The sequence below is a fragment of the Capra hircus genome, chromosome 9 (genome assembly GCF_001704415.2).
Source record: "Capra hircus breed San Clemente chromosome 9, ASM170441v1, whole genome shotgun sequence".
Lineage (NCBI taxonomy): Eukaryota > Metazoa > Chordata > Mammalia > Artiodactyla > Bovidae > Capra > Capra hircus.
This window is the reverse complement of record NC_030816.1, coordinates 54,240,641-54,263,008: the sequence shown is the minus strand read 5'-3', so window position 1 is coordinate 54,263,008 and position 22,368 is coordinate 54,240,641.

Below are 22,368 nucleotides of genomic sequence, written 5' to 3'. Positions count from 1 at the left end.
GTATTTTTATATTTTAGGTTGATAGTATTTACACATATTTTGAGGTAACTTAATCAAAAGGTTAGAATCAAAAGACTGATATAAGTTTATCGATTTGTGTTATTTATCATATATAATGGTCTCAATCCTGCTCAATATAGGATATGAAACGTTAGAGGTTTAATTATTATTAATTGGAGAATGCTAATACTTTGACTTATCACTGGTTATCTATCCACAACTAGTCTTACCTGGTTTTCCAAGCCTCTTTTCCATTCCACTCAAGCCTGAAGTTTTCTTGTCCCTTTGTCTCAACAGTTAATTTCCTCTTATAGTTTATTAAAACAAGAAAGAGCATCTAACATGAACTCTCAACATTCATCTCCATTTCAATTTTCACCTTTTTCTTATTTTTGTTCTTATTCTTATTCTCCCTTCGCCTCCCTCCTCTCTCCTCCCCCAATCGATAGAATAAGAAACAGGCACAGAGTGGATAAGTAACTTATCCAAGGTCAGGCTGTCAAGGTAGAACTAGAATTTTATCTCAAGTGGTCTGACAGCTGGGTCAAGAATCTTTGCCACTTCACATATTAACTCCAATTTTTCTGGGAATGGTTTGAAAGATAAATTATAAGTGGAAGCCCAACAGCAATGGATCTCTAAAGAGGCAATATGAAAGGAACAGACAAAAGATGATGCAATTCTTTGACTAGAAGAAAAAGAGTTCGGATGAATAGCTGAGACCAACTTTTGAGGTAAAAAGGATATAAACTTCAGGAACAACTAAATTAAAGATATGAAGTAGAGGGTAGAGTTAAGAACAATTCCAAATTTTCTTACATGGATATCCGTGTCAGAGGTGTTACTGAGATACTGAATTTGAAAAAATGTTGCACCCATATAAAAACAGTGAGTTATTTAAATTAATCCATGCATCCTACTAACAGTGGCAATTAGTGTTATGCTCCAAGCCTGTATCTCTGATCCAACTGTGAGAGTGAACAAGTCCACCACAGTAATGCAAAAGCAAGAAGGGAAGTTTATTTCCAGCGCGCTAGGGCTCAAGCCTCATCCGACGCAGCGGAATCAGTCGAGAGCCCCGAACAAAGGAGTATGGCAGCTTATATACAGGCAGTTCTTTGTCTCAGTTACAGGAGTAGCTGGCGTTAGATGATTGGCCAGGCAGGATGAGCGCATATCCTGTCTCTTTCTGGTAAACATGACTCAGGTCCTAGAGCCCATTGTTTGGTCCCTAACAATTAGAATCCCAGAATTCAGAAATGAAAAGGTGAGAGAGACTGGTGGTCATGGAGATGATGCTGAGTTTCAATCTACTGAATGAGTGATCATTACTTTTACTCCCCTTATACTTAAACCAGTTCTAGAACTAAGTTCAAGGAGGTACTTACTGTAAGAGAAGAAAAACTGCAGAGCCTGTACATCAGTCCAATCCTGACATCTAGTTTAATACTCTAATAACATCATTAAAGATATATGTGCCTTTTAGCAGTTACATAGAAAACAGGATCCAATTTACTTCAATGTCTGTTGTTCCAGACAAGTTCTTGGTTCAATGCCTGAAATTAACATTATAAGAAAAACAAAGAATATATTGGAGGCTATTGCATAGCCTTTTACATACTTGAAATTTATACTATGAAATTTTTTCTCCTAAGAAAATGCAGTACATATATACAATGGAGTATTTGCTGTTGTTCTTGTAGTCACTAAGTCATCTTCAACTCTATCCAACCCCATGGTCTGTAGCCCACCAGACTCCTCTGTCCATGGGATTCTCCAGAAAGAATACTGGATTGGGTTGCCGTTTCCTTCTCCAGGGGATCTTCCCAACCCAAGGTCTCCTGCATTATCAAGCATACCTCTGAGCACATGGGGAGCCCCCCAATAGAATTAAAAGGCATGAAATATGCCATCTGCACGGACTTGGATGGCCATAGAAACTGTCATACTGAGTCAAGTAAGTCAGACAAAGACAAACATATGATATTGCTTGCATGTGGAGTCTTAAAAAATGGTACAAATGAACATATTTACAAAACAGAAATGAGTTACAAATGTAGAAAACAAACATTGCTCAGTTGACTTCAGTTCAGTTGCTGAGTCCTGTCTGACTCTTTGCAACCCCACAGACTGCTGCAGCATGACAGGCTTCCCTGTCCAACACCAATTCCCGGAGCTTGCTCAAACTCATGTCCATCGAGTCAGTGATGCCATCCAGCCATCTCATCCTCTGTTGTCCACTTCTTCTCCTGCCTTCAAACTTTCTTAGCATCAGGGTCTTTTCTAATGAGTGGCCAGAGGATGGGAGCTTCAGCTTCAGAATCAGTCCTTCCAATGAATATTGAGGACTGATTTCCTTAAAGATGGACTGTTTGGATCTTCTTTCAGTCCAAGGGACTCTCAAGAGTCTTCTCCAACACCACAGTTCAAAAGCATCAATTCTTCAGAGCTCAGCTTTCTTTATAGTACAACTCTCATATCCATACATGACTACTGGAAAAACCATACCTTTGACTAGACGGACCTTTGTTGGCAAAGTGATGTCTCTTTTTAATATGCTGTCTAGGTTGGTCATAGTTTTTCTTCCACGGAGCAAGCATCTTTTAATTTCATGGCTGGAGTCACCAACTGCAGTGATTTGGAAGCCAAGGAAATAAAATCTGTCACTTTTTCCATTGTTTCCCCATATATTTTCCATGAAGTGATGGGACTGGAGGCCATGATCTTAGTTTTCTGAATGTTGAGTTTTAAGCCAACATTTTCACTCTCTTCTTTCACTTTCATCAAGAGGCTCTTTTGTTCTTAGCTTTATGCCATAAGGGTGCTGTCATATACATATCTGAGGTTATTGATGTTTCTCCCAGAAATCTTGATTTCAGATTGTGCTTCATCCAGCCTGGCATTTCACATGATGTACATTGCATATAAGTTAAATAAGCACAGTGACAATATACAGCCTTGACGTACTCCTTTTCCTATTTGGAACCGGTCTGTTGTTCCATGTCCAGCTCTAACTGTTACCTCTTAATCTGCATACAGATTTCTCAAGAGGTAGGTCAGGTGGTCTGTATTCGCATCTGTTTAAGAATCTTCCACAGTTTGTTGTCATCCACACAGTTAAAGGATTTGGCAGAGTTAATAAAGCAGAAATAGATGTTTTTCTGGAACTCTCTTGCTTTTTCCATGATCCAACGGATGTTGGCAATTTGATCTTTGCCTTTTCTAAAACAAGCTTGAACATCTGGAAGTTCTTGGTTCACATAATGTTGAAGCCTGGCTTGGAAAATTTTGAGCAGTACTTTACTGGCGTGTGAGATGAGTGCAATTGTGTGGTAGTTTGAGCATCTTTGGCATTGCCTTTCTTTGGGATTGGAATGAAAACTGACCTTTTCCAGTCCTGTGACCACTGCTGAGTTTTCCAAATTTGCTGACATGTTGAGTGCAACACTTTTACAGCATCATCTTTTAGAATTTGAAATAGATCAACTGGGATTCCATCGCCTCCACTAGCTTTGTTCGTAGTGATGCTTCCTAAGGCCCACTTGACTTTGCATTCCATGATGTCTGGCTTTAGGTGAGTGATCACATCATCATGGTTATCTGCATTATGCAGATCGTTTTAGTATAGTTCTTCTGTTTATTCTTGCCACCTCTTCTTATTATCTTCTGCTTCTGTTAGGTCCACACCATTTCAGTCCTTTATTGTGCCCATCTTTTCATGAAATGTTTCCATGGTATCTCTAATTTTCTTGAAGAGATCTCTAGTCTTTCCCATTCTATTATTTTCCTCTATTTCTTTGCATTGATCACTGAGGAAGGCTTTCTTATCTCTCTTTGCTATTCTTTGGAACTCTGCATTCAAATGGCTATACCTTTCCTTTTCTCCTTTGCTTTTGGCTCCTCTTCTGTGCACAGCTCTTTGTAAGGCCTCCTCAGACAACCATTTTGCCTTTTTGCATTTCTTTTTCTAGAGGATGGTCTTGATCCCTGCCTCCTGTACAATGTCACAAACCTCCATCCATAGTTCTTCAGGCACTTTGTGCATCAGATCTAATCCCTTGAATGTATTTGTCACTTCCATATATAATCATTAGGGATTTGATTTAGGTCATACCTGAATGGTCTAATGGTTTTCCCTACTTTCTTCAATTTAAGTCTGAATTTTGCAATAAGGAGTAAATGCAAACATGGTTTCCAAGGGGGAAAGCAAGGGAGGCATAAGTTGAGAGACTAGGATTGACATATACACACACTATATATAAAATAGATAACATTTAATAAGAACCTCCTGTATTGCACACAGAACTCTAGTCAATACATTATAATGGCCTATATGGGAATAGAATCTAAAAAAGAGTGAATATATTTATATGCATAATTGATCCACTTTGCTGTACAGAAGAAATTACTACAATGTTGTAAATCGACTATACACCAATAAAAATCAATTTTAAAATATAACATAAGTATTCTACTTAAAATCATTCAAAAACATCAGAACAGTGACAATGGTAGAAAAGTCACTTATGCCAACTCATCAAAGACATTCCATGTCTTTCTCATAAATAAACACTTCTGAAATCTATTGACTTTTAGCAATCTGAGGAATTATTTTCTCAAGGTTTCCAAATGTAATGCTAGCTTCCCACATTATAAAAAAGACCTCTGAGTATTCTTTTATGGACCGAATTCTTCATACTTCAAGTGACCAAACTAATCTCTAAACATAATATAAGTAACTGACTATCAACATTACAACTAAAGTTGGAAGTAGCTACAATGAAAACAAAGTAGGATGGAAACAACTCTTGAAATACATACTGTAAATACAATGTGCCATTCTTTGCCTTGAGATTTATTAATCATCTTTCTTTGTTCATTTGATTGTTTAGTTTCCTAAGATCACAGAGCTAAGAAATGGGCTACAATTACTATTCACCCCTTACTAGCATGAAATAATCTTAACAGCAGTAGCAATACTTTTAAATATCACTGGATTATGATTCCTTTTATCTATGAATAACACTCAACAGTCTCACTAGTTGCCAACCTCCTATGTCATCTGAAATATATACTCACAAATAATTTTCAGGTTAGTCCAACATTTCTCTGAAGTTTGCTATCTACCAAGGCTCTCTGAGTGGTTGCCTTCACTTTGCTTCTGCTGTCTGCCCTTCATGAAAAACATTATTTCAGGATAAGTGTAGCTTATCTTGTTGCTTACAAAGCTACAAAGCCACTAGAGAACAAAATGATACTTCATTAACTTTCATCTTCACTTTGTCTGCTTCATACTGTGTTGCTCTGGAAAAAAACACACAAAAAAATGAACAAGTAGAATGTGCCTCTTTTGACACATTTTAAACCAAAATACTGAACTGCTTTCCAGAGCCTCCCTTGGTTCAGGGAATGTTTCAGGAAGAGTCCACAGGTCTATCTCTGCACTGCTTCACACTTCCACCCCAACCAAGTACAAACCACCACCAAGTCCTTTTTCCTTCATGTAAATAAACTCATGAATGTCCTGACTGAGCAGTAACTCTATTAATATATGGTACACAGTACTTGACTTTCACTTTTCACTTTCATGCATTGGAGAAGGGAAATGGCAACTCACTCCAGTACTCTTGCCTGGAAAATCCCATGGATGGAGGAGCCTGGTAGGCTGCACTCCATGGGGTTGCTAAGAGTCAGATACGACTGAGAAACTTCACTTCTACTTTTTCTTTCATGCATTGGAGAAGGAAATGGCAACCTACTCCAGTGTTCTTGCCTGGAGAATCCCAGGGACGGGGGAGCCTGGTGGGCTGTCATCTACGGGATCGCACAGAGTCAGACACTACTGAAGCGACTTAGCAGCAGCAGCACATAGTATCTTGACTACTGGGTTATTGTTGGTTGGGCCTGATTTTGTGAAGGAGTTTAAGAAATATTAGAACCATAATTTTCTGGAAAATCTTAAGTATGCTTTGGCTTGAAGATAAGTACACTATGGAGCTGGCCTTCCTGGAAATCTTTTCCCTGCTAAACAGTGTTTCATATATCCTTAATCCTTCTAATTCTTTCCTCCAAGACAGTCATATACAAACCTATGTTTATTTGTTCTGTGTAGTTGTTATATGTGGTTTAGAATGTATTTTTTAAAAATGATGAATTTTGACTCTAAAACATTAAAAGGTCTGGAGAAAATCCTTATATCTTATTCACTTCAAGTATAAACAGAATTGCCTTTTCAGTCCCTAGAGAACTTAAAATATCTGTCAACTTTTAACAGAAACCACACTGAACTTGTACTGCAATATTTACCTAGTGTTCTCAAGCTTGTTCTAACTAGCTTTGCCTCAGCTCACCCAGAGTAATTTGCTAAAACCAAAAAGATAAAAAAGAAAATTAACCCTTTTTTTCCATTTTCAGACACAGTTGTCAATTCTGGAAGTCAATTTTAAATAAGGCAGTGTGGTTATTGTTGGCATCAGAGAAATGGCAGAGAGAAAATCATCTGCAACTTTGGTGTGTACCACGCTCTAGCATTTTTAAATCATTCATTATTTAACCAGATTTATGGAGGATAAATGGGGGGCAAAGGATGAGATGGCTGGATGACATCACTGACTCAATGGGCATGAGTTTGAGCAAACTCCAGGATATAGTGAAGGACAGGGATGCCTGATGTGCTGCAGTCCACATCAGTTGCAGAGCAGGATACGACTGAATGACTATGACTGAACAACAACAAATAAATGCAATATTTCTCATGTTTCCACATGAAAAAGTATCTGAGCTGCACATGATGAAACCACATAACAAGTATTTTCCAGATGCCACTAAGTTACCAGGAGGTGTATTTTCAAAACAAGAGTACAATTCTCATAATTGACAATGCTCTTGGCAGGGACACATTCTCCAGTACTCATAGGCCCAGATGAGGCTCTTGAAATCTCCAGATACATAAACTTCAACAAAATCCACATAGAAGAATAAATAAAATTTTGAGAAATAGAGGTGCTATGTAAGAAAAAAATTAAGGAACTACTGTAATATCTGTAGATAGTTTCTTTATATGTGCTTTTTAGGAAGCATCACTACAAACAAAGCTAGTGGAGGTGATGGAATTCTAGTTGAGCTATTTCAAATCCTAAAAGAGGATGTTGTGAAAGTGCTGCACTCAATATGCTAGCAGATTTGGAAAACTCAGCAGTATGCACAGGACTGGAAAAGGTCAGTTTTCATTCCAATACCAAAGAAAAGCAATGCCAAAGAAGGCTCAAACTATGGCACAACTGCATTCATCTCACACACTAGTAAAGTAATGCTCAAAATTCTCCAAGCCAGGCTTCAACAGTCCATGAACTGAGAACTTCCAGATGTTCAAGCTGGTTTTAGAAAAGGCAAGGGAACCGGCGATCAAATTACCAACATCTGTTGGATTATCAAAAAAACAAGGGAGTTCCAGGAAAACATATACTTCTGCTTTATTGACTATGCCAGAGCCTTTGACTGTGTGGATCACAAGAAACTGTGGAAAATTCTGAAAGAGATGGGAATACCAGACCATCTGACCTGCTTCTTGAGAAATCTGTATGCAGGTCAGGAAGCAACAGTTAGAACTGGACATGGAAAAACAGACTAGTTGCAAATAGGGAAAGAAGTACGTCAAGGCTGTATATTGTCATCCTGTTTATTTAACTTATATGCAGAGTACATCATGAGAAACACTGGGCTGGATGAACCACAAGCTGGAATCAGGATTGCTGGGAGAAATATCAATAACCTCATATATGCAGATGACACCACCCTTATGACAAAAATTGAAGAACTAAAGAGCCTTTTGATGAAAGTGAAAGAGAAGGGTGAAAAAGTTGGCTTAAAGCTCAACATTCAGAAAACTAAAATCATGGCATCCAGTCCCATCACTTCACAGCAAATAGACGGGGAAACAGTGGAAACACTGACGGACTTAATTTTTGGGGACTCCAAAATCACTGCAGATGGTGACTGAAATTAAAAAGCCATGAAATTAAAAGATGCTTACTCCTTGGAAGGAAAGTTATGACCAACCTAGACAGCATATTAAAAAGCAGAGACATTACTTTGCAAACAATGGTCCATCTAGTCAAAGCTATGGTTTTTCCCGTAGTCATGTATGGATGTGAGAGTTAGACTATAAAGAAAGCTGAGCACCGAAGAAGTGATGTTTTGAACTGTGGTGTTGGAGAAGACTCTTGAGAATCCCTTGGATTGAAAGAAGATCCAACCAGTCCACCCAAAAGGAAATCAGTTCTGAATACTGATTGGAAGGACTGATGTTGAAGGTGAACTGCAATACTTTAGTCACCTGATGCGAAGAGCTGGCTCACTGGAAAAGACCCTGACACTGGGAAAGATTGAAGGTGGGAGGAGAAGGGGATGACAGAGGATGAAATGGTTGGATGGCATCACTGACTCAATGGACATGAGTTTGAGTAAACTCCGGGAGTTGGTGATGGACAGGGAGGGCTGGCATGCTCCAGTCAATGGAATTGCAGAGTCAGACATGACTGAGTGACTGGAACTGAACTGAACTGTTATGTGTTAGTCTCTCAGGTGTGTCTGACTCTTTGAGACCCTATGGACTATAGCCTGCCAGGCTCCTCTGTCCAAGGAATTCTCCAGGCAAGAATACTGGAGTGGGTTGCTATTCCCTTTTCCAGGGAATCTTCCTGACCCAGGGACTGAACACTTGTATTCTGCATTGCAGGCTGATTCTTTAACATCTGAGCCACCCAGGAAGCCCCTTGCTGGTTACCTAGTCAGCTTCTATTGGCTCTTTTATCCTTCCTAAAAGTGTTATTAATTTTGGTTTGGGTATCTACCATTTCACCATGCAGCTCATGTGTTCTGGGGAAAGTTAAATTTCACAGGGCAGCATTAGATTTATCTAAGGCAATCAGCAGATTTCTGTTCTCTTGCACAATGACTGGTTCAGCTCTATATGATCTTAGTCAATCCAACTAGAAACAACATTTTTAAAAGCAAATTTTAGGACTCTGGCTTAGAACCCTATCAAAGAAACATTTCTATTTCTGGAGAACAGATGTTTACAAAGATTGGAAGCATTGGAGCTATGTTATTAATATGAGGAAACCTCAAACACAAACTTGACAATGCAAGTAAAAATGGAAAAAAATTGAGGTCTTTAAACGTATCTGTAAGTTGCTGAATCAAAATAAACTCAGCATGTTTCCAGATTTATATATTTATGAAAGCCAATGTATCCTCTTTAATATTTATGTCACATTCACTGGGTTTATTTTTTTGTTGTTTTTCTATGAAAGATAAAAATACATTATTGTATATGTAGGAGACCTGGGTTTGATTCCTGGGTCAAGAAGATCTCCTGGAGAAGGGAATGGCTACCCACTCTAATATTCTTGCCTGGAGAATTCCATGGACAGAGAAGAAGCCTGGTGAGCTACAGTCCATGGGGTCATATAGAGTCAGACATGACTGAGCAGCTAACACACACACACACACACACACACACAGCATAGTACAGAGAAGACAAGATATATTAGCTATGAAAATGAATTGCTGAGCTCTAGAGATTTCTTTCCCTGGAGGTTATACTTTTAAAATATGGCATTAGGTACAAACTTCTGCCATTTTTATAGATAAAAGATAAAGTATCAATTACCTTACCTACTTGTTTCCACTTTTTAAATATTTCTGCAAATGGAAATAGTAATAATTTCTTTTAAATTTACATTAGAGCTGTTGAAAGCTCACACGAGTTTTCCTTTACCTTGGAGATTACATGTACCACCTGTTTGACTAATGATGAAAAGAGCAGATGGAGATGTTAATATGTTAAAAACTTTCAGAATTTGATTAGAGGCAACTCCTAAGTATTTTTTCCTCCAAAATCTCACCCAAATTACTAACTTACTGTGTCCTTTGATAAAAAGATGAACTTCTTAATATTAAAACATTATTATTTAATAATTATTTTAAGACATCAGTAATTAAAAGAGATAAATATCAAATTTTTAAAATATTTAATTTACTCTTATCCTTAGAAATATCATACATTAAATTAGGTAAACGTCATATTTTAAAGTATGAGAATGTTGTATCATGATGAATAATATTAAATTATATAAAAATCAGGAGGTTTGATACTTATATACACTTAAATCTTATAACATTTAGATATTTTAAATGTTTATAATTTGAACTATTTGGACTAAAAATAATAATAATAAAATAGTTTCATTAATACCAAACCATAAGTAATAAAAACATAAACAAAACTTAAAAAAAATAGAAACAATAATAACTCAAATTTTTAAATAGGTGATTAATCAGGAATGCAGTCTCATGAATTCCTTCTAATAATTCTTAGAGGTTATTATTCCTTGTTTACAAATTAAGAAGCTAAGGGTTATAAAAGTTGAATAACTTGGTTAAGTTAAATGGCTAGCAAATAGAGAGCCAAGGCTCAAATCCATGGATCCCAACCTCAAGAGTATGGGAATAATCACCACATATTTCTCCCCAGTATATCAGAACTTTTTCAATTTAAAATTTAGCAAAATAAGAGGCTTCCAGTTCAAGACTGCAGAGTAGAAGGACATGTGCTCATCTCCTGCAAGAGCACCAAAATCACAGCTAGCTGTTCAACAGCCACTGACAGAGGAATGATGGAACCCACCAAAAAAGATATCCCAAAGACAAAGGAGAAGCTGCAGCAATACAGTAGGAATGTGACCTTGAAGGCCAGCAGGATTTGATTACAGGACTTTCACAGGACTGAGGGAAACAGAGACTCCAGTCTTGAGGGCACAAACAAAATCTTGCATGCACCAAGACCCAGAGGAAAGGAGCAGTGACCCCACAGCATACTGAACCAATACTACTTGCTAGTGTTGGAAAGTCGCCTGTGGAGGCGTGGGTTGGCAGGGGCTCACCAGAGGGATGGAGGCACTGGCAGCAGCAGTCCCAGAAGGTCCCCCTTGACATAAGCACTCTTGGAGTTTGCCATTAACCCTATCATAGAGCCTGGTAAACCCCGGGGCTGGATGCTGTCAGATTAAACAGTTAGCAGGAAGGGAACATAATCCCACTCATCAGCAGATAGATGGATTAGAGCTTTACTGAGCAAGGCCCTGCCCACAAAAGCAAGACCCAGTTTTTCCCACCACCTATTGGGAAGCTTACACAAGCCTCTTAGCCTTCTCCATCAGCAGGCAGACAGAAGAAACAAGAAGAACCACAGTCCCACAGTGGCTAGAGCCAAAACTACATTACAGAAAGTTCATCAGGATGAAAAACCAGAAAGTTATATCTCAGATGAATGGACAAGATAAAACACCAATAAAACAACTAAATGAAGTGGAGATAGGCAACCATCCAGAAAAAGAATCCAGAATAATGATAGTGAAGATGATCCAGATTCTTGGGAAAACAATGGAGAAGATACAAGAAATGGTTACCAAAGACCTAGAAGAACTAAAGAATAAACAGAGATAAATAGCACACTAGAAGGAATCCATAGCAGAATAACTGAGGCAGAAAAACAGAATAGATAAATGACCTAGGGAACAGGATGCTGGATATCACTGCCACAGAACAGGATATAGAAAAAATAATAATAAAAAAAAGAGAGCCTAAGAGACCTCTGGGACAGCAGACATTAAATGCACCAACATTCACATTATAGGGGTCCCAGAGAAGAAAGAGAGAAAGGATCTGAAAAATATTTGAAGAGATAATACCTGAAAACTTCCCTAACATGGTAAAGGAAATAGTCAACCAAATCTAGAAAGCACATAAATTCCTAGGCAAGATAAACCCAAGGAGGAACACAACAAGACACATAGTAATAAAACTGACAAAAATTAAAGACAAAGATAAAATATAAAAAGCAACAGGGAAAACAACAAATAACATAAGAAGGAACTCCTATCAGGCTATCAGCTGATTTCTCAACAGAAACTCTACAAGTCAGAAGGGACTGGCATGATATATTTAAAGTGATGAAAAGGAAGAACTTACAACCAAAAATACTCTACCCAGCAAGACTCTCATTCAGTTTGATGGAGAAATAAAACTTTCCAGACAAGCAAAAGTTAAGAGAATTCAGCACCACCAAACCAGCTTTACAACAAATGCTAAAGAAACTTCTCTAGGTGGAAAACACAAGAGAAGGAAAAGAACTACAGAAAATAAACTCAAAACAAGAAGATGGTAATAGGATCATACATATCAATAATTACCTTGAATGTAAATGGATTAAATGTACCAACCAAAAGACACAGACTGGCTGGGTGGAGGAAAACATGTGCATGTATACACTTCCACTTTCTCTGCTTGACCCCCCAAATTTTATGTAATTATTTTATATTGTAGGTTAATCATGTTCCCATTATGGCCTGCAACTGTAATTATCATTTATTTTTTGCCTGGCTATTGATTGTGATAACTGATAAACATCTTTCACTATCGTTATTATGCAACTATTACTCACTTAATACCATTGTATCATGACTGGTCAACAGAAAAATAATATAATTCTATATCACCAAAACTATTTACTAGAAAAAGCTATAATCACTTTTTAAAATCCAGATACACATCAGAATTATCTTGGAATGTTTTTGAAAAATACAAAAACCCAAGAATTCCTTTTCTTTCCCCAAAGCTCCAGACATGTTTCTAATAAGCAGCCATGTTTAAAAATGACTGAACAATGATCTTTTACTTTTATCTAGTTTGTTTCACTTTTTCTATTTCATATTCAGTGTTCCCATTTCATTGAGTTTATGTTTTCCAACTTCTCCATCACTTCATTTTTTCCTAATGTTCTTTCTATAGCCTTTATTAATCAGAGTAGAAAAGCTTTTGTATACATATATATAAACACATATATTTAACATATATGCAGAGTACATGATGTGAAACACCAGGCTGGATGAAGCACAAGCTGGAATCAAGACTCCCAGGAGAAATATCAATAACCTCAGATACGTAGACCACTTTTATGGCAGAAAGTGAAGAGAACTAAAGAGCCTCTTGATAAAAGTAAAAAAAGAGACTGAAAAAGCTGGCTTAAAACTCAACATTCAAAAAACAAAGATCATGGCATCTGGTCCCATCACTTCATGGCAAAAATGGGTAACAATGGAAACAATGACAGACTTTATTTCCTTGGGCTCCAAAATCACTACAGATGGTGACTGCAGCCATGAAATTAAAAGACACTTGCTCCTTGAAAGAAAAGCTATGACCAACCTAGATGGCATATTAAAAAGCAGAGACATTACTTTGCCAGCAAAGGTCCATATAGTCAAAACTATGGTTTTTCTGGTAGTCATGCACAGATGTGAGAGTTGGACCATAAAGAAGGCTGAGCACCGAAGAATTGATGCTTTTGAACTGTGGTGTTGGAGAACACTCTTGAGAGTCCCTTGAACAGCAAGGAGATCAAACCAGTCAATCCTAAAGGAAATCAATCCTAAATATTCATTGGAAGGACTGTGCTGAAGCTGAAGCTCCAATACTTTGGCCACCTGATGCAAAGAGCTGACTCATTAGAAAAGACCCTGATGCAGGGAAAGATTGAAGGCAGGAGGAGAGGGGAACAACAGAGGATGAGATAGTTGGATGGCATCGCCGACTCAATGGACATGAGTTTGAGCAAACTCTGGGAGATGGTAAAGGACAGGAAGCCCAGTGTGCTGTGGTCCATAGGGTCACAAAGAGTCGAACACCACTCAGTGACTGAACAACAACAATATTAACACCACGTATAATATATATATATATATATATATATTTTAGAAAACATGAATTTCTGCCTAACTAAACATTTATGACATTTTTATTCCACTTGTTTGACTTAGTATGAATAGAATGCTTGATTTCTAATTAAAAAAATAGATATTCAACAAGCAACAAAGGTTTACTGTATAGCACAGTGAACTATAGTCAATATTTTGTAATTACCTATAATGGAAGATGATCTCAAAAATAATACATGTGTATGTATATAATTGAATCATCTTGCCTTGTACCTGAAAAATTATGTCAACTATACTTCAATTATATATATAAAGAAAAAAATAAAGTAAAATAATTTTTAATTACTATAAATATATAAGAGACACATGATAGGCAGTTAAAGAACAGAATTAAATCTAAAATTTTTAAAGATAATTATTTTCAGTAGTGATGCATTTTGTGCAAATGACACACAAAGAAATAAAGAGTTACAAGGTTTGTATGTTCACAGAGAAGTTAGAAATATTTGTCTGAGGGGATAAGATTTTAGAAACTATTTAAGGTATGAATTTTCTTGTTAATCATAATTTACTGCATTATAGAAAGCCAAAAATCTATGCAGAGATGGGAATAAAGTAATCAGATAAAAGATTTATTATTTATAAGTGTTCCAATTATTCTGATAAATGATGTGATTAGATAAATGATTAATATTTTAAAAACTATTTATAGTTTTTGCTGTTTTGTGTTCATAAACACTTGGTGATTTCCTATCATTCTATCAAGATTCACAGATTCATCTACCTTATCACTTAATACATTTCATGCTCACATAGTGTCCTAAAAATACCATCCAATTATGTTGAGTCCAACTACCACCCAGTCACCTTAGCAGTTTCTGAAACTGTACAACTATTTCCAAAGATAGAAAGATTTTGTCATCCTAGGGATACTGCCAAGACCTAACCTTCAAAGCCTTCTCAAATAAATATATTTCAATAGGGCATATCGGCTGCACGGATTGAAAAAATATCATACATCAGCTATGGAATTAACACGACTGAATACAAGCTTAGAAAAAATAACTAGGCCCTAATTCAATGAACTGGCCAATTGATAAAAATTGATTTTTTTATAAAATGTAAGTTTGTGACATCCAGTGATCTTTCTCTCTGCCCGAGCCTCCACTTTCAATAAATTACTTAGCTCATGATTGTTCACTATTATTTATAGCTCTCTGATTTTTTGTATATGTTCCTTAGTCTTCTCCATAATTTGATTTTAAACGCAAAATATAAACTCTATTCATAACAATAGTGCTTGACATACAAATATTCTTGCTTGTAGATAATGTGTCAGAATGACTCTACTAACCATAATCTTAGGCCTTCTGAAGCCTCTGTGATGGTGATTTGCTCTTTTCCTTGGACCTCTTCTCTTCCTATCTTTTTTTCTCTTTCTCTGCTAAACACAGTAGACTACATCATTCAAGTTCCCTCACTGCTTGACTTCTTGTAGCATTTGGACAAAGGAAAGCACCATCAAAATAGACAGCAGGAGATAAATTAAGACATTTTATTCTAACCAATTCTCTGGAGAAGGCAATGGCACCCCACTCCAGTACTCTTGCCTGGAAAATCCCATGGACAGAGGAGCCTGGTAGGCTGCACTCCATGGGGTTGCTAAGAGTTGGATACGACTGAGCGACTTCACTTTCATTTTTCACTTTCATGCTTTGGAGAAGGAAATGGCAACCCACTCCAGCGTTCTTTCCTGGAGAATGTCAGGGACAGGGGAGCCTGGTGGGCTGCCATCTATGGGGTCGCACAGAGTCAGACACGACTGAAGCGACTTAGCAGCAACAGCAGCAATCTAACCACTTCTTTACCTCCTTACTTTGGGCCCTGTTTCTGTCAGTAGCTTTCTCTCCCTCTTGTCCCCACTTGTCCCTCTTGTCCCCACTTGTCCCTCTTGTCCCTTCCTTCATGATTTCTCTTCCAGGTGGGCTCCAGTACCAGGAACTTCTTACTTGCACCCTTCAGATCTAGGGATGGTAATGGTTAGGCTCTGATAATCTTAATATAACTTGTTTGCTTCTTCAACCTTGCCCACACCTGGCTAAGTAGAACTTTTTAGGTAAACCTCATTTTTAGTCATTTGGGGGTGAAACTGTTTCCTGATACAACCATTTGGTTACCAAAACAGTTCTCCTCAAATATTGCTATGGATAGCTTGATTTCCTTCTGCTGTTGGACTTTAACTTTTCAATGGCCTCCTAGACCACAAATCCACTGAGGTACATATCTGTCCTTATTCAATGCTATATTTTAAGCTCTCAGAAAATACCTGAGCACAAAGTCCAGTAAATGTTTGTTGAAGAATGGATGGAAGTTTCAACTAAAAGAACAAGAAATAAAACATTTGCTTCTGTGATTAAAACTATCCTGATTTTACCACTTGCACGAAGAAAATCTGAATTACATTTAGTACAAATTAGAATTAGATAGTTTATGTTTGAATTATACAGTAGTTTAACTTCATTATAGATTAAATAGACTTTTTGAGTTCTTCTAGGAAATTTATCCTCAGCCAAAATAATTGTTTCTTAAAGACTATGCATAACAATTTGCAAAGAGACAAATTTACAACTAAACATGTAGAAACAGCCTTTGAAATTGAAGACAAATAAGCTTTCTTTATTCCTTTTGCTTCTACCATAGTCCTGGAAACACAGCCTCTTAATATTTCATTTTAGGGGGACTGATTGTGGGGAAAACAAAAGATGATGTCTTAGATACAATTTTAAAGTTGTATTGTCAAAGGTATGTTTTCTTGTAACAACTGTAAGCATCTTTTATGAAATGAAATATGTCCACTTAAAATTTATATTTTGAATTCCCAATCCCTAGTACCTCAGAATGTAACCATAGTAGGTGACAGGCATTCAAAAAAGTGGTTTCATTGAAATGAGGTTGACAGGGTGGTACCCTTATCCAACATGCTGCTGCTGCTAAGTCACTTCAGTCGTGTCCAACTCTGTGTGACCCCATAGACGGCAGCCCACCAGGCTCCCCCGTCCCTGGGATTCTCCAGGCAAGAACACTGGAGTGGGCTGCCATTTCCTTCTCCAATGCATGAAAGTGAAAAGTGAAAGTGAAGTTGCTCAGTTGTGTCCGACTCTTAGCGACCCCATGGACTGCAGCCCACCAGGCTCCTCTGTCCATGGGATTTTCCAGGCAAGAGACTGGAGTGGGATGCCATCGCCTTCTCCATTATCCAACATGATCAATGTCTTTATAAGAAGAGAAAAATACCAGGAATGCTCAGGTACTGAGAAAAGGCCATGTGAAGACACAGTGACAGGGAGGCCATCTGCAAGCCAAGAGGAGAGGTCCCACAAAACAACCAACCTTGGCAACACCTTAATCTTGGACTTCTAGCCTCCAGAACTGTGAGAAACAACTTTCTGGTGTTAAAGCTCTGGTATTAGGTTATGGTAGCCCTCAGGAAATTAGTGTCTTAGTCCACTACGATAAGATTTTCAAGGCTACCTGGCTTTTCAGATTCACTGAGGTGGCTTAGGTAAGATCAGTCAAATTTTATCTTAAATCAATTATCTTAAGTTGTTAAAGAAAATACTGTTTTATTCCCTATGAAAAAAATTTAAGTGAAGCAAAAACCATGTGGATACATGAAACTGCAAGTAAAATTAAACACTGATATTTACTTTGCAACATAAAGTAAGCCATGGACACTCAGGATAATTCCCTCCAGTAAAGAAAATGTAACTTCTCCACTTTTTATTCCCAGATTTTACCATATAGTAAGTACTCAAATGTTTATAGAATGGTTAAATTGATAACAATAAATTCATATTATATTTCACAGAAGTAGTTCCTAAAGTGTGGTCCCTGGGCCATCAGCTTTAATGTCACCTAAGAACTTCTTAGAAAGGCATAATCCTGAATCTAACTCTAGACTTACTGAATCAGAAACTCCTGGGACCCTGCTATCTGAGTTTTAAAAGCCTTCAAGTGATTCTGATGTAGACTAAAGTTTGAGAACCACTGCTTGTCACCACGTAAATCCAAGTGTCTAAACAACAAATGGATTTTGAAAATGTGTGTGGAGAGAAAGCATTCCTTATCTTATAAACAAATTGAATTATTTCTTCTATGTATTATTTTAATAACAATTGATGCTTATTAAAATGGAAAGTGTTTTATTAATTATTTGAATTCCAAATCTTGTAAATAACTACCCATTAATATTAAATATTGAAAATATATTAATAAATTATAAGTTCTTAAACATCTAAATTTGAAGTAACATTTAAAATATTTTTGATGATCTTTCAAAAAATACACAAGGTAATACATCGTACTTATACAGTGGACCATTAGTAGCATTTGTCAACATTAGTACTAGTCCTAGTTCATCCAATATTACTCACTTAACAATTACATGAAAGGAGAGATTTAAACAACTATCACAATATTGCAAAGCAATTATCCTCCAATTAAAATAAATTAATTAATTTCAAAAATGAGTCCCTAATGTTTTCATGTCACCCATAATTTGATGGATGGTTTTCAACAAATTAAGAACTTTTATAAATCTTCAAATGTAATAGTATAAAGGAATTACCTGTAACAAAGGTTTTTTTTTTTCACTATTCTTTATTTTCTTCACCTCAAAATGACAGAAATTAGGAGCAATGATTTTTAACTAACTTAGATTTGTCAAAAGAAGTACATTAAATCCACTTCCACATGAACGCTTCTAAGAATCTTCCACATATGTAAACAGCCTCCCTGTAATTCAGACTAAGAATGTTTTCATTTCATAATCTAGTGTTTAAAAGGAGCTGAGGAAGAAAATTCTCTTACTCACAGAACTTAGAGCCAGTGAAAAATCCACTATCTAATCTGCTTATAGTCCTAATAAATTACATTAAGTAGCAAATATCATATTTACCTCAATGGTAAAATGTTTTAAACTTGTTTGCTCTTAAATTATAGCATTTTTATTCATTTATGTTACAAAAGGGTACTGTATTTTTGTAACATAAAGTGAAAATTGAGAATTTTCATGTGGCTTGTTAAGGTCACTGTTTTCACTGCGTAATTACTAGCCCAGGTTTGACCCTTAGTTAACCAGCCAGGCTTGTGAACAAGAAGACTGTGATTACTTGGAGTATAGTGGAGTATTTGATAACTAAAGTAAAATTTTAAAGTAATGATGAAGGAAAATAATATTCCAAAGTCCCTTTAACAACTGCAAGGTAATATGAATATTAAAATTTCTATTTATGACAAGTAGAAATAAAAATCTACACAGTAGAGCTAATACTTTTGTGACTTGATACTTATACTCAATGTGAATGAAATGCTCCAAGGAGCCATGGCTGTGTGGGTGCAGGAGGACTGAGAGGAGCTATTCCACGTTAAGGTCAGGAGGGGTGGCTGTGAGGAGATACCCCTCGTCCAAGGTAAGGAGCAGCAGCTGCGCTTTGCTGGAGCAGCCATGAAGAGATACCCCACGTCCAAGGTAAGAGAAACCCAAGTAAGACAGTAGGTGTTGCGAGAGGCATCAGAGGGCAGACACACTGAAACCATACTCAAAGAAAACTAGTCAATCTAATCACACTAGGACCACAGCCTTGTCCAACTCAATGAAACTAAGCCATGCCCTGTGGGGCCACCCAAGACGGGCGGGTCATGGTGGAGAGGTCTGACAGACTGAGGTCCACGGGAGAAGGGAATGGCAAACCACCTCAGTATTCTTGCCTTGAGAACCCCATGAACAGTATGAAAAGGCAAAATGATAGGATACTGAAAGGGGAACTCCCCGGGTTGGTGAGTGCCCAATATGCTACTGGAGACCAGTGGAGAAATAACTCCAGAAAGAATGAAGGGATGGAGCCAAAGCGAAAACAATACCCAGTTATGGATGTGTCTGGTGATAGAAGCAAGGTCTGATGCTATAAAGAGCAATATTGCATTGGAACCTGGAGTGTTAGGTCCATGAATCAAGGCAAATTGGAAGTGGTCAAACAGGAGATGGCAAGAGTGAATGTCGACATTCTAGGAATCAGCAAACTAAAACGGACTGGAAAGGGTGAATTTAACTCAGATGACCATTATATCTACTACTACGGGCAGGAATCCCTTAGAAGAAATGGAGTAGCCATCATGATCAACAAAAGAGTCCAAAAGGCTCTACTTGGATGTATGTCAAAAATGACAGAATGATCTCTGTTTGTTTCCAAGACAAACCATTCAATATCATAGTAATCCAAGTCTATGCCCCAACCAGTAACACTGAAGAAGCTGAAGTTGAATGGTTCTATGAAGACCTAAAGGCCTTTAAGAACTAACACCCCAAAAAGATGTCCTTTTCATTATAGAGAACTGGAACGCAAAAAGAAGTCAAGAAACACCTGAGGTAACAGGCAAATTTGGCCTTGAAATACAGAATGAAGCAGGGCAAAGGCTAATAGAGTTCTGCCAAGAGAATGCACTGGTCATAGCAAACACCCTCTTCCAACAACACAAGAGAAGACTGTACACATGGATATCACCAGATGGTCAACACCAAAATCAGATTGATTATATTCTAGGCAGCTAAAGATGGAGAAGATCTATACAGTCAGCAAAAACAAGACCAGGATCTGACTGTGGCTCAGATCATGAACTTCTTATTGCCAAATTCAGATTGAAATTGAAGAAAGTAGGGAAAACAACTAGACCATTCAGGTATGACCTAAATCAAATTCCTTATGATTATACAGTGGAAGTGAGACAGTGAGAAGTGGAAGTGAGTGGATAGAGTGCATGATGAACTATGGATGGAGGTTTGTGACATTGTACAGGAGACAGGGATCAAGACCATCCCCATGGAAAAGAAATGCGAAAAAGCAAAATGGCTGTCTGGGGAGGCCTTACAAATAGCTATGAGAAGAAGAGAAGTGAAAAGCAAAGGAGAAAAGGATAGATATAAGCATCTGAATGCAGAGTTCCAAAGAATAGTAAGAAGAGGTAAGAAAGCCTTCCTCATTGATTAATGCAAAGAAATAGAGGAAAACAACAGAATGGGAAAGACTAGAGGTCTCTTCAAGAAAATTAGAGATACCACGGGAATATTTCATGCAAAGATGGGCTTGATAAAGGACAGAAATGATATGGACCTAACAGAAGCAGAAGATATTAAGAAGAGGTGGCAAAACTACACAGAAGAACTGTACAAAAAGAACCTTCATGACCAAGATAATCATGATGGTGTGATCACTCACCTGGAGCCAGAAGTCCTGGAATGTGAAGTCAAGTGGGGCTTAGAAAGCATCACTATGAATAAAGCTAGTGGAGGTACTAGAACTCCTGTTGAGCTATTTCAAATTCTGAAAGATAATGATATGAAAGTGCTGCATTCAATATGCTAGCAAATTTGGAAAACTGAGCAGTGGCCACAGGACTGGAAAAGGTTAGTTTTAATTCCAATCCCAAAGAAAGGCAATGCCAAAGAATGCTCAAACTACTGCACAATTGCACTCACCTCACACACTAGTAAAGTAATGTTCAAAATTCTCCAAGCCAGGCTTCAGCAATACGTGAACTGTGAACTTCCAGATGTTCAAGCTGGCTTTAGAAAAGGCAGAGGAACCAGAGATCAAATTGCCAACATCTGCTGAATCATCGAAAAAGCAACAGAGTTCCAGAAAAACATCTATTTCTGCTTTATTGACTATGCCAAAGCCTTTGACTGTGTGGATCACAATAAACTTTGGAAAATTCTGACAGAGATGGGAATACCAGAGCACCTGACCTGCCTCTTGAGAAACCTATATGCAGGTCAGGAAACAACAGTTAGAACTGGACATGGAACAACAGACTCCTTCCAAATAGGAAAAGGAGTACATCAAGACTGTATTATGTCACCCTACTTATTTAATTTCTATGCAGAATACATTACAGGAAACACTGGGCTGGAAGAAGCACAATCTGGAATCAAGATGCTGGGAGAAATATCAATAACCTCAGATATGCAGATGACACCATCCTTTACTCTTCACCAGATTGTGAAGAGGAACTAAAAAAGCCTCTTGATAAAAGTAAGAGAGGAGACTGAAAAAGTTGGCTTAAAGCTCAACATTCAGAAAACGAAGATCATGGCATCTGGTCCCATCACTTCATGGAAAATAGATGGAGAAACAGTGGAAACAGTGGCTGACTTTCTTTTCTGCGGCTCCCAAAATCACTGCAGATGGTGAGTGCAGCCATGAAATTAAAAGATGCTTACTCCTTGGAAGGAAAGTTATGACCAACCTAGATAGCATATTCAAAAGCAGAGACATTACTTTGCCAACAAAGGTCCCTCTAGTCAAGGCTATTTATTTTCCACTAGTCATGTATGGATGTGAGAGTTGGACTATGAAGAAAGCTGAGAACCGAAGAACTGATGCTTTTGAAGTGTGGTGTTGGAGAAGACTCTTGAGAGTCCCTTGGACTGCAAGGAAATCCAACCAGTCCATTCTAAAGAAGATTAGTCCTGGGTGTTCTTTGGAGGGACTGATGCTAAAGCTGAAACTCCAGTACTTTGGCCACCTCACGC